Source organism: Macrobrachium nipponense, chromosome 11, assembly GCF_015104395.2.
Source record: "Macrobrachium nipponense isolate FS-2020 chromosome 11, ASM1510439v2, whole genome shotgun sequence".
NCBI classification, from domain to species: Eukaryota; Metazoa; Arthropoda; class Malacostraca; order Decapoda; family Palaemonidae; genus Macrobrachium; species Macrobrachium nipponense.
The window spans coordinates 88,582,807-88,594,948 of record NC_061087.1 but is presented as its reverse complement, the minus strand read 5'-3'; the positions used below and the strand labels follow the sequence as shown (position 1 = coordinate 88,594,948).

Below are 12,142 nucleotides of genomic sequence, written 5' to 3'. Positions count from 1 at the left end.
TAGTATAGTATAGGAATTCGTCTTAAAATAGAGTGAATTTATATACACAGTGTGTGTGTGTGCGCGCGCACATCTTTCACGAATAACGACCTGACAAATTTAAACTATAGTATTTAAAAATTCTAAATTTTAAAAGTTAATAAGTAAACTGCAAGATTCATGTGCCATGTAATAGACTGCAATGTGACTATCAATAAAAACAGGTAATTCAGCAATTCAGCAAATAACATACCTTCAGTCCCGATGGACAACTGTTCTGGCCCGCCTATAGGCTTCAATTACATACTGGCTCTCATGGCTGCTTAGTTCCCTGCACATCCTTCACGTCACCTCTGAAAATAAAATATATTTTATTTTTTAATTCCCTGGGTTATAAAATTCAGTATTAATAACTGACAAATACTAACAACTTCAAGGGTTGTTACCTTAAGCTCCTGCAACTACATACATTTTGAAACTTTTGTAAATCAATTTCTGTGATAAGGTTCGATGTTACAGTTACCAGAATACATTCAAGAAACAATGCACCAATAACAGACTTCAATGTTTTTCTAATATGTAATTACCCTACAAAAAAAATTTAAAAATCCAAATTTCAGAACTGTCTTGCCAACAGAGTTAAGTTTCTTTGAAGTTTTTTTTTTTAATTCATCTTTTCACCTCAGCTGAAGCATGTTCATCCATTAGTTAAGTTATCTCAATAAACAACTCATGACTATGTATAACAAAAGGAACTAATCTTGTAGAAACTCTGTAAATAATGATGTATTCAATTTTACCAAAGTGCATATTCCACTATCAACCTGTGATGACCTCTATTATCTGGTAGAGTAATGTCAATACCATACACTTGCAGTATGGCAGCACTGCTATCCCAGTCTTTGTAATAAATGCAAATTCTATCAGTATTATGTGCCAGCATTATTCAAGAAGCCAAATACATGACATAGTTCACCCATTTTTGCTCCTAATAATAACATAACACACCAGTTTAATGAATCAATACTATGTTTCCCATCCATTTCAGAGTAAATTTTGTTTACATTAATCAATCTCATCTTTCCATTTTTGTTAAAAATGCGTCTCCAGCCTCTAAACTTCATGAATCCCTAGCAGTTATTTAAAGGTACTGACAACTGGATAAATAAACTTGATGACAGACTAAAGAGTTAGTGCAGAGAAAAAGGCTAATTCCTTGAATATATTAAGTGCACTACAGAATTTCATGCAAATTTCAAATTAGGCATGAAATCAACTTTGGAGCGCCATAAGAATTAACCAAGATAAGATGTATTTCAACATTATACATAAGCTAATTAAGGCTGCAGTACTGTACAACACACTATAAACAGACAATTTCAGTAAATACTATAATCACTTTTTTTTTTTGGAGGGCACTAAATTTCCACTTCTATTCACTAGGAGTATGTATGCAAGTATATTTCTGCAAATCTAGCTTCAATTAAAAGCAACTGTATGTACCTCATGAAAAATTATGGTAGATCTAGTGTACCTATCCGCGGCGGCCCAGAGTATGGCAGTTGCAGTTTTTCTATGCAGTTTTACCTCCTGAACAAGAATTTGAAGTAATATTTATTCGGACGACTCTAATTTACCTTTGAACTCTATCCTACGGTAAAGGGGATTCCCATTGGGAACCGGGGTTTTGGGTGGGGACAAAACCCCAACTCTATCCTACGGTAAGGGGGACCCCCAGTGGGAACCGGGGTTTTGGGTGGGGAGAAACCACTTGGGGGGTGATTTTGCCGTGTTATTGTGGTATTTCCCACATTTATCACTTTTAAAAACACGAAATACAGGCGGAAATAAGAGATAACAAAACTAGCGATAGTGGAGCCATTCCACATCCATATTCGTCTACTACTACTACTACCACAACACTGAATCCTACTACGCATGCGCTAATGCTACTGCGCATGCGCTAACTGTAAGGGAGCTTTTGGCCTAAACTCAGACTGCTTAGTGAGGAAAGAAATGGGGGTTTACGGGAGGGATACATGTATTTAGCCAAACACCTTACAGTATGACCCCTACGTTGCTACCGGACTGAGTGAAGGATTGGGTGGTACAGGGTTCCCAGATTTGGCAGTTTCTCACCAAATTTGGCTTTTTTTCCTAATTTGGTGGGTAAAAAATTCACTTTGGCTGGTTAGTGGTATTTTGGCTGGTTTTCAAATACTTTCTATTTGAGCTAAACACTGATCCCACGTTTGAGGAATCTCTCCCCAGATTGGGAATTTTTGAAGGTTTTCAGGAACATCTGGGGAATTTGAATAGGTTTTCAGTAAAAACTTGGTAACATTTAAGCAAAATATGTAGATGGAATTAAAATAAAAATCACACACACACCAGACGACCACAAAACAGACCGCCGGATTCTCAGAGAACGAGCCTCATTTCAAATTTTCAATTCATTCTCGTTTTTTTTCCTGTATTCTTATATTAGTTTATATTAATCTAACTAAAAACTATGATGCCGCTATACAAGCCATTATATATGATAAACAAATATGCATTTATAAAGATAAATATAACGCACATATATTTGCCGGTTATTTGGGTTGGTTTGGATTTCCATTTGGCGGGATTTTGGCTGGTTTCATGGTAGACTTTGGCTGGTTGGTAGTGGTGTCATCTGGGAACCCTGGCTGGTAACCATACGTTTGAGTTACATAAAAGCATTTACCTAATTTGTTTATTAAACATGTTATGTGAATTCTAGTGTTTATTCCTTTTCATTTTTCCCTAGTATTTGTATAATAACTGTTTTGAAATATCCCCACCTAATCATTTCACCATATATAACTTGAAATATTATGTTATAATTGAGGACAGACACCTAAAAATGCCTACGTGTTGATATAGAACTCAGTTTTAGGACGTTTCGATACTACCTACCTACCTGTTACGTGAAATTGCACATTGCGTTGCATATTACATACACACTCCCTATATCATTTATACACAAGTCAATCCCTCCCCTTTCCAGTATTCACGACTGGCTCTTTACGTTACACCATTTACAATGCATTTCTCACCGATACCAATACCTAGATTAAAGTTTGCCATTATTATTATAAAACCTACATTTAAATATATAATTATTAAATATATAGTTTGCCATTATTCTTATAAAACCTACATTTCAATATATTCCATTATACACTTTTACAGACATTACAATTTACACCTCCCTTCCAGTTTCCTTACTATTATGCAGTTATGTATGGTTACTTTTTACATTTTACAACACTTCCACACCCATCAAAGTTAGGTTTATATGTCATTTTACCTACTGGGGGCCGAATCCCATCCCCGGTTAGGCAACATACCCTTAGGTTTTAGTTTGTTATATTGTTTGGTTTACCTACTGGTTTTACTTCCTTGAAGGGGGTTACCCGGTTAGGCTAGGTTGGTTAGTTCTTCAAGGGTGGATACCGGGGGGGGGGGGGGGGTTGGGGGGGGTTACATTCCTACTTGGTTACTTACTAGGTTAGGTTGGTTAGGTTACATTCCTTACTAGGTTAGGTTAGGCCTTTAAGGGCGGGTACAGGGGATGAAGCCGCCATGGTCAGGGCAATATTCCCTACTAGGTTAGTTAGGTTAGGTACATTCCTACTAGGTTAGGTTAGGCTTTAAGGGGCGGGTACGGGGGGCGAAGCCCCCTGGTCAGGCAATGTTCCCTACTAGGTTAGGTTAGGAGGGTGGTAGGTTACATCTTACTAGGTTAGGTTAGGCTTTAAGGGGGGTTAGGGGGGGCGAAGACCCCCTGGTAAGGCAATGTATTCCCTACTAGGTTAGGTTAGGGTTAGGTTGGTTAGGTTACATTCCTTTACTAGGTTACGGTTAGGCCCTTAAGGGGGGTATTACTATAGGGTTAGGGGGGGCTAAAGTGTTGCCCCCCCGTTCCTTACTCGGTTAGGTTAGGGCCTGTAGGGGGGTTAGGGGGGTGCGAAAGCCCCCTGGTTCAAGGGCAATTGTTCCCTACTAGGTTTAGGTTAGGTTAGGTTGGTTAGGTTAACATTCCTTACTAGGTTAGGTTCGGCCCTTAAGGGGGGGACGGGGGGGAAGCCCCCGGTTTCAGGCAATATTTCCCTACTAGGTTAGGTTAGGTTTAGGTTGTAGGTTACCATTCCTTACTAGGTTAGGATTTTAGTCCTAGTATTTCCCTACTAGGTTAGGTTAGGTTACGTTCCTTAACTAGGTTAGGTTAGGCCTTTAATTATTTCCCTACAGGGGGGGTTAGGGGGGTTAGGTTAACGTTCCCCCCTTACTAGGTTAGGTTGGCCTTTAAGGGGGGTTTAGGGGGGGGCGAAGCCCCCCTGGTTCCAGGCAAGTTCCATTAGGTAGGTTAGGTTAGGGTAGGTGGTTGTTTTTTTTTTTTTTTTTTTTTTTTTTTTTTTTTTTTTTTTTTTTTTTTTCTTTTTTTTCTTCCTCTTTTTCTTTTTTTTTTTTTTTTTTTTTTTTTTTTTTTTTTTTTTTTTTTTTTTTTTTTTCTTTTTTTTTTTTTTTCTTTTTTTTTTTTTTTTTTTGGTTAGGTTACGTTCCTAGGCCCCTTAAGGGGGGGTTACGGTTGAGGCCCTTAAGGGGGTACTGGGGGGCGAAGCCCCCCACCTGGTCAGGCAATATCCCTACTAGGTTAGGTAGGTTGGGTAGGTTACATTCCTTACTAGGTTACGTTAGGCCTTAGTTATTTCCCATACTAGGTAGGTTAGGTTAGGTTACGTTCCTTACTAAGGTTAGGTTAGGCCTTTGTAAGGGGGGGTACAGGGGGGCAAAGCCCCCCTCTGGTCAGGCCAATGATTCCCTACTTAGGTTTAGGTTAGGTTGACATTGCCTTACTCTCTTCGAGTTAGGTTGGCCTTTTAAGGGGGAGTTACGGGGGGTGGGGGCGAAGCCCCCCTGGTCAGGGCAATATCCCCCTAACTAGGTTAGGTTAGGTTACATTCCTTACTATGGTTAGGTTAGGTTTAGGTTGGTTTGGTTAGGTTACATTTCTTACTAGGTTTACGTTAGGCCTTTAAGGGGGTCGCCCCCCTGGTCAGGCAATGTTCCCTACTAGTTAGGTTAGGTTAGGTTGGGTTTGGTTACATTCCTTACTAGGTTAGGTTAGGCCCTTTAAGGGGGGGTACGGGGGGGTGGGCGAAGTTCCCCCCTGGTCAGGCAATATTCCTATAGGTTAGGTTAGGTTAGGTTGGTTAGGTACATTCCTTACTAGGTTACGTTTAGGCTAGTATTGCCCTACTAGGTTAGGTTTTAGGTTACGTTCCTTCCTAGGTTAGGTTAGGCCTTTAAGGGGGGGTACAGGGGCAAAGCCCCCCTGGTCAGGCAATTTTCCCTACTAGGTTAGGTTAGGTTACATTCCTTACTAGGTTTGGTTTAGGCCTTTAAGGGGGGGTGGGTTACGGGGGGCGAAGCCCCCCTGGTCAGGCAAATATTCCCTACTAGGTTAGGTTAGGTTAGGTTACATTCCTTACTAGGTTAGGTAGGTTAGGTTAGGTGGTTAGGTACATTCCTTACTAGGTTACGTTAGGCCTTTAAGGGGGGGTACGGGGAGCGAAGCCCCCCTGGTCAGGCAATATTCCCTACTAGGTTAGGTTAGTTAGGTTACATTCCCTTACTAGGTTACGTTAAGGCCTAGTATTTCCCTACTAGGTTAGGTTAGGTTACGTTCCTTACTAGGTTAGGTTAGGCCTTTAAGGGGGGGTACGGGGGGCCGAAGCCCCCCTGGTCAGGCAATGTTCCCTACTAGGTTAGGTTAGGTTAGGTTACATTCGTTACTAGGTTAGGTTAGGCCTTTAAGGGGGGGTACGGGGGGGCGAAGCCCCCCTGGTCAGGCAATATTCCCTACTAGGTTAGGTTAGGTTAGGTTGGTTAGGTTACATTCCTTACTAGGTTACGTAGGCCTAGTATTCCCTACTAGGTTAGGTTAGGTTACGTTCCTTACTAGGTTAGGTTAGGCCTTTAAGGGGGGTACGGGGGGGGCGAAGCCCCACCCCTGGCTCAGGCATATTCCCTACTAGGTTAGGTTAGGTTAGGTTACATTCCTTACTAGTTAGGTTAGGCCTTTAAGGGGGGTACGGGGGGCGAAGCCCCCTGGTCCAGGCAATATTCCCTACTAGGTTAGGTTTACATTCCTTACTAGGTTAAGTTAGGCCTTTAAGGGGGGTACTGGGGGCAAAGCCCCCCATGGTCAGGCAACATTGCCTACTAGGTTAAGTTCCCTACTAGGTAGGTTACATCCCCTGCTAGGTTAGGTTATGTTAGGTTGGTTTGGTTCTTTAAGGGGGCTTACAGCAGGTCCAACCCCACCCCATGGTCAGGCAACATCCCTACAAGTTTAAATTAGTTTTGTTATATGCTAACCTATGTTTAATTTGGTCTTTTGTATTTATTAAAACAACTATAGGCCCTATTACACATTTACCACCCAGGACTTAAATCCCACCCCTCCTGGGCCCCTTATTTATGTATTTGTATTAATTCATATTTTGAACCCATCCCACATTTACATTTAGTTCCTTAACTACCCATTTACTTTTATTACCCTTAACATTGCCAACTTATCTTGTTAAGTGCTTGTTCATTTACCTCAGCCCCACCCTGCCTCAACCAATAGCATCAAAGCATTTTTACTACTCCACCCCACCTCTCCTACCCTGTTTTCTACGGTCTGGCCTCCTGCCACCTCCTAACTGTAGAACTCCAACACTGTTGAATCTGCCGCCATGACATCCACTGCTGCATCTACTTCACGCTCGCCCCAGCCCCTCACCAGGAACTCTTTGCCAACTTCATGTAACAATTGTTACATGAGTTACAAAGATTTTTCTGCCTTTTACTCAGGTAATTATGATCGACTAATCGGTTTTTGCCAGGACCACGGCCTCCTGAGAAAGCAGGTCTTTTGCCCCCATTCAGTTACAAAGATTTTTCTGCCTATTACTCAGGTAATTATGAACGGCTGGTCCTGTTTTATGCCAGGAACCACGGCCTCATGAGGAAGCAGGTCTTTTTGCCCCCATTGTGGGAATGAGTGCCGCCTAGATCTGCTAAAAAAGTGCTTTAGGTAAATACCTTACGAATAGTTTGTTGGATTCTACATGTAACCGTGATATGACCCGGCCCTAGATTCATGGCAATATTATATTACAACCTATACCATTTATGACCTACTCCATATTTTCATGTTTATAATTGGTATTTTTCCCTCCACGTTTACCTTTAGGTGTGACCGGTCTTATCGACCACATAGTAAGAAAGCGAAAAAACGCTGTTCTTACTACTTTTCATTGTTTAAGGGCACTTGGTTCTCTGGGTCCCACCTTGATGTTGAGACAGTTCTGTTCTTTGCATACCTGTATGTGAGTGATTTTTTTTTCTTACAAGGTTGCGAGAACAGAACTTGGACTGTCGGACTCGACAATTAATGATTGGGCCAGCTTCTCCCGGGAAGTAAGTATTTTGCTTATCCCCTCACCATTTTCCATTCATACCCCCTCCTTCTCCCCCGCTCTCCCCCCCCTCCCTCTCTCTCATACACAACCTGCCTTGTATTATATGAAATTTACCCTACTTCATTACCTCCAATAACACTGATTTTATTTCAGGTCATAGTTAATTGGTGCTTCCAACAGAAGAAGCAAATAGGTGGGCCCGGCACAATTGTTGAAATCGATGAGGCGAAGTTTGGGAGAAGAAAATACAACGTAGGTCGCCTCATCGAAGGCCAGTGGGTATTCGGTGGTATCTGCAGGCAGACCCGGGAGTTTTCCGTTGTTCCCGTACCCGACAGGACGAGTGGGACTCTGCTTGCAGTTATCAAAGAATACATTGTGCCGGGTACCACTATTATTTCTGACTGTTGGAGGGCTTATGACTGCCTGCGAGATGAAGGTTATGTCCACTTGACAGTCAACCACTCGATGAACTTTGTGGACCCAGAAACCGGTGCCCATACTAATACTATTGAAAGGAGGTGGAGGGAACTCCGGCAGTCGACTCCAAGATACGGGAGGAGAATGTATAACTTCGTCGGGTACTTGGCTGTTGCTTATTTCAAGCTGCATTTTGAGGAACCCAAGACCCGCCTCCACGCATTCTTAAAGGCAGCTGCTGCTTTGTACCCTCCACCCCTTTAAGGTAAGCTCCAAACATTATTCTTAATTATTATGTTTTAGGAAAGTGAGGGTATTATTACAGTTTCAACCATTATGGGAAATCTATTATATTGATATTTTTCCCGAGTAAAGCACGTGATAACAAAAACTTCTTCTCAATACATTATTGTCGCTAATGCATACTTACAGAGAAAAAAAAGATTAAGTTTTTACCTCGAATTTTTCCTAAGTCGGGAGAGGTGTTTCCTCTACGGTAATGTTTACTTTTAATGAGCCCTCTAACTTACTTTCTTACGCAAACAAAAGCAGTTCCAGTTACTCATTATTGGCTGAGAGGTGTGACATCGTTATGACGTCATGGGTTTCATAACCAATTACGAATGACTTGAGTCGAAAACTAAGTTTCACTAGCATTTCAGCGGAGTAATAAAGTTACCTGTCTAGTGTCCACTGGTATCCTTGTTTGACTGAATACTCGAATAATGAAGCAAAAAACGGCATTTTGTCTTCCTGTACCTATGGCAGAGGTAGTGGCTGGCCCTTCTGGCATTAATTTTGACAGACCTTCGATTTCCTACCGATTGTTTGCAGTGCAATATGGTCGTCGGGTACCTGGCCACTTCCTACTTTAAGTTGCATGTCAGGGAACCTTGCAACGGCTTCACGTTTTCCCTCAAAGCAGCAGCACATTTTTATCAACCAACAGTTTAAGGTAAGCTTCATTAATTTATAGAGTATATTATAATGGTGGTAGTATAACGATGTATACAGCAGTACCATCACTTTGGATTTGGTTTGATGGATGTTAGGTAGTGGCCTTAAGGGGGGGTGGGGGGGCGCAGGGGGGCGGAGCCCCCCCGCTAGGCCTAGGTAGGGGTACAGGGCCCTAGGTAAGGTTAGGTGGTTGTATTAGGTTCGGTAGTGCCCCGAAAATCACTGTGGCCTTAAGGGGGGGTCGCGGGGGGCGGAGACCCCCCCCGCTAGGCCTAGGTAGGGGTTACAGGGCCCTAGGTAACGGTTAAGTGGGTGTATTAGGTTCGGTAGTGCCCCGAAAATCACTTTTCTCCTCCTCCCCCCACCCAAAAACCCCGTTTCCCACTGGGATCCCCCATAATTGAAGTAGTAGTAGGTTTATTCTTAGATTTTGTGTGTAAGAGTAACTCTGTTTCTTTTTTATTCATTTCCTCATGTTTCTATGCGATGTGCAACACCAATCTGGTCGTTTTTTTGCCGTTTTTCGTCGTTAACACTTGAAAAACGGGTGCGGCCTTCTCCTGGACATTACCTTTTTCTGGAAAAACTTTTTTTTTTTTTTAACTCCAATTACATAGTAAATCTCTAAATCGGATGGTTTGCAGTCAAAATAAATGTTAAATCCGTTGGAACTACATTATTTCTGATGCAACAAATATATTTTTATTCCAGTTTTCCCATAATGGTTGAAACTGTAATTTTACCAAAGTGAGTGTTAGGCTTTCGCCGAAAGTTGCGTCAAGGTATGTTACTATTCAGTGGGGTGCTGCTAAGACAACTCGTACCTTCCACCTTACTCCGCCCACCACCTGTGCGTTACCCCCCTCCCACCTTTGTGAACATATGGCTCCGTGGTGGTTGGGGAATTTAAACATGGCGGCTGTGTTTACATTTCCTTCACCGTAACGAATACTTGGTACCTTCCTATAGGACCGTTCTTCGGTGACTTAGACTTTGGCAATTGACATTTTCTATGTTATCTTAGTTGCTTTACAAGGGTTGTAAGGAATATTTTTTTCGTTTGGTTGGAACTAAACTTTAATATACCTTTGAGTTTGGTGCGGCTATTATGTAACTTTCAAAGGTCAATTACTGCTTAGTTACAGCCGCCCGAATGGATATTACTTTTAAATCTTGTACAGTAACTAAAATAACATAGGAATCAGTCAATTGCCATAGTCTAAGCCACCGCGGATTGCTTCTGTAGAAATACCAAAATTATGGCAGAGGTGAATTTGAATTCTCTACAACTGGAATATATTCTACTCCTTGATACAGCATTTTTAATTTCATCTGTACCCAAGTCCATAATATATTCAAGTTCTTAAAATCATCATTGTATTCTGGGGTAGAAAATATAAATTTAATGGTCATATTTTACTTTGAACCACTACTGCCTTTTGGACTTGGATAATATTGGACTTGTATAATTTTTCTACTCTTTAGTATGTGCTTTGAATATTTCTGATGTTCATTTAGTTAGTAGATGACCTACCAACCACGCCTAACCTAGGGTACCAGGCCCTTGCCCTAGCGCAAGGTTAGGTTTCAAAACAATCCATGAACTTACCTTCATCTGAATTGATAAATATCAATGGGATTACGGATCTCGTATTTCACATGCTTTGTGCCAAGGGACGCACCCCTTCACACCACGCCAAAATTTCCAAGTGTATTTACAGGGTGTAAGGTTGAGGTCCACTACCTCTAAAAGTAATCATTCGCTAATGAAAACAATGTCAGAAATGTACATAGTACACACTGATACACAGGTAAATATTTTCAAATCCAAATTGCACATTGGTTTTAAGTAAAATAATACCTTAAGTTTTAGTGTACATTTTGAACATACATATGGCATTCAATTCATTAGGATGTCTGCGTTTGTACAAATACTGAACTCTTACTAAAAGCCTACAACTTCGGGGGACCAGAGTGAGAAACTATGGCATAATATAGGGGGAAACACTGCAGTGGATTCATCGTCATCGGGTGGATCAGCCTTATTCACTATATTTAATTGGTGAAACAAGAATACAATTGCATCTTTAAGCATACCATTCAAATGATTGAAGTTTCATCAACATAATGTGACATATGAAAGCGATACGAACTAAAATAGGCATGCGAGGTCTTCATAAAATATGTTTTCAAGGTAGTTTTTAAATCCACTATGGCGTCGACTGACTGAGGTGCCATTCGTGACCGGCAAGGATCCAACATCTTCCCCAGCACTCATTTGAACGATGTTAGCGTATATATGTAACGTTTATTGATCTTACTCAAGATTGCAGTTGTAACAAACGCAATAAAACATTTTGTCTATATTAGTGAAAGTGTCTTAAACATAACCGGTACAGCACCAAACGTTTTTATCATTTCTGAATTGACAGGGCTTTCCACACTTTAAACACTGTACTGCTGCAGGTAGCACTCCATGTTCTCTTAAAAATTCAATGCACCGTGTTTCATTTTCATAAAAATCATGAACAAACCGAAAATAATCAAAATTACAGGACGAACACAGAGACATAGCTTAACTCTGCGAGACACTTCAACCAAATGACAAGCAAATATGGCTGACAGCTGTCAGATTTTCACCAGGTCACGTGACTCCTAGACATAACATTTAACTACCCACAATGCAATTTTAACAGGGAAAAATTTCGCATCAGAACCACAACGCAGTTCCAAACAAAAACAAAATTCGCATCAGAGCACAAACTGTCTGTGATAAAGTAAACAAAACACTTTTAATGAAATAGTGCTGAAATTTTGTTTAATTTTGCCATTTCACTGGCTGGTAATTTCTATTCTTCTCCGACAGCTGCAATACCCAATGAATTGAATTAAAAGAATATTGTAAAGTGTATAAAGGCGGCCCTTTGCAACTGCCGATGTCGGGCACAATAAAGGGCCGAGAAAGTCACCAAATGTGTATACACTACGATGGTAGTGTATACACATTTATATATAATCCTCTTTGAATCTCCTCTTCGGAGTTCTTTTCTGGGCCGATACGATCGTTCGTAATCTACGTATATACAATTTTTTAAAGTTTGAGTTTTCATAGATGTCTATGGTTTTTTTCAGCTCGTTAGAGCCTGAAAACATCTGTTTTTTCGGCAACAACTAATGTATTATTTCACGGTTCATGCCGTGCCGTCGCCATTTTTCTTCCTGTCACTGATATGCCTGAGGCGGACAGTCAGGCGGTAAACAGGGTTCGCATGCACATGCGCAACTCA

General features: G+C 41.1%; 1 long non-coding RNA gene across 2 annotated transcripts in view; it reads right to left on the bottom strand.

The window, feature by feature from the left end:
• LOC135207154 (uncharacterized) overlaps nucleotides 1-11,439 on the bottom strand; it is a 31,224-nt gene extending 19,785 nt beyond the window's left edge. The window contains exons 1-2 of one of the 2 annotated variants that reach the window (XR_010312902.1): nucleotides 10,465-11,439; nucleotides 233-332 (exon numbers count right to left, since the gene is read on the bottom strand). This is a non-coding gene — a long non-coding RNA (uncharacterized LOC135207154). The remainder of the gene's footprint in view (nucleotides 1-232; nucleotides 333-10,464) is intronic. The other variant, XR_010312907.1, reaches the window with a different exon arrangement.
• Nucleotides 11,440-12,142: the final 703 nt, after the last annotated feature.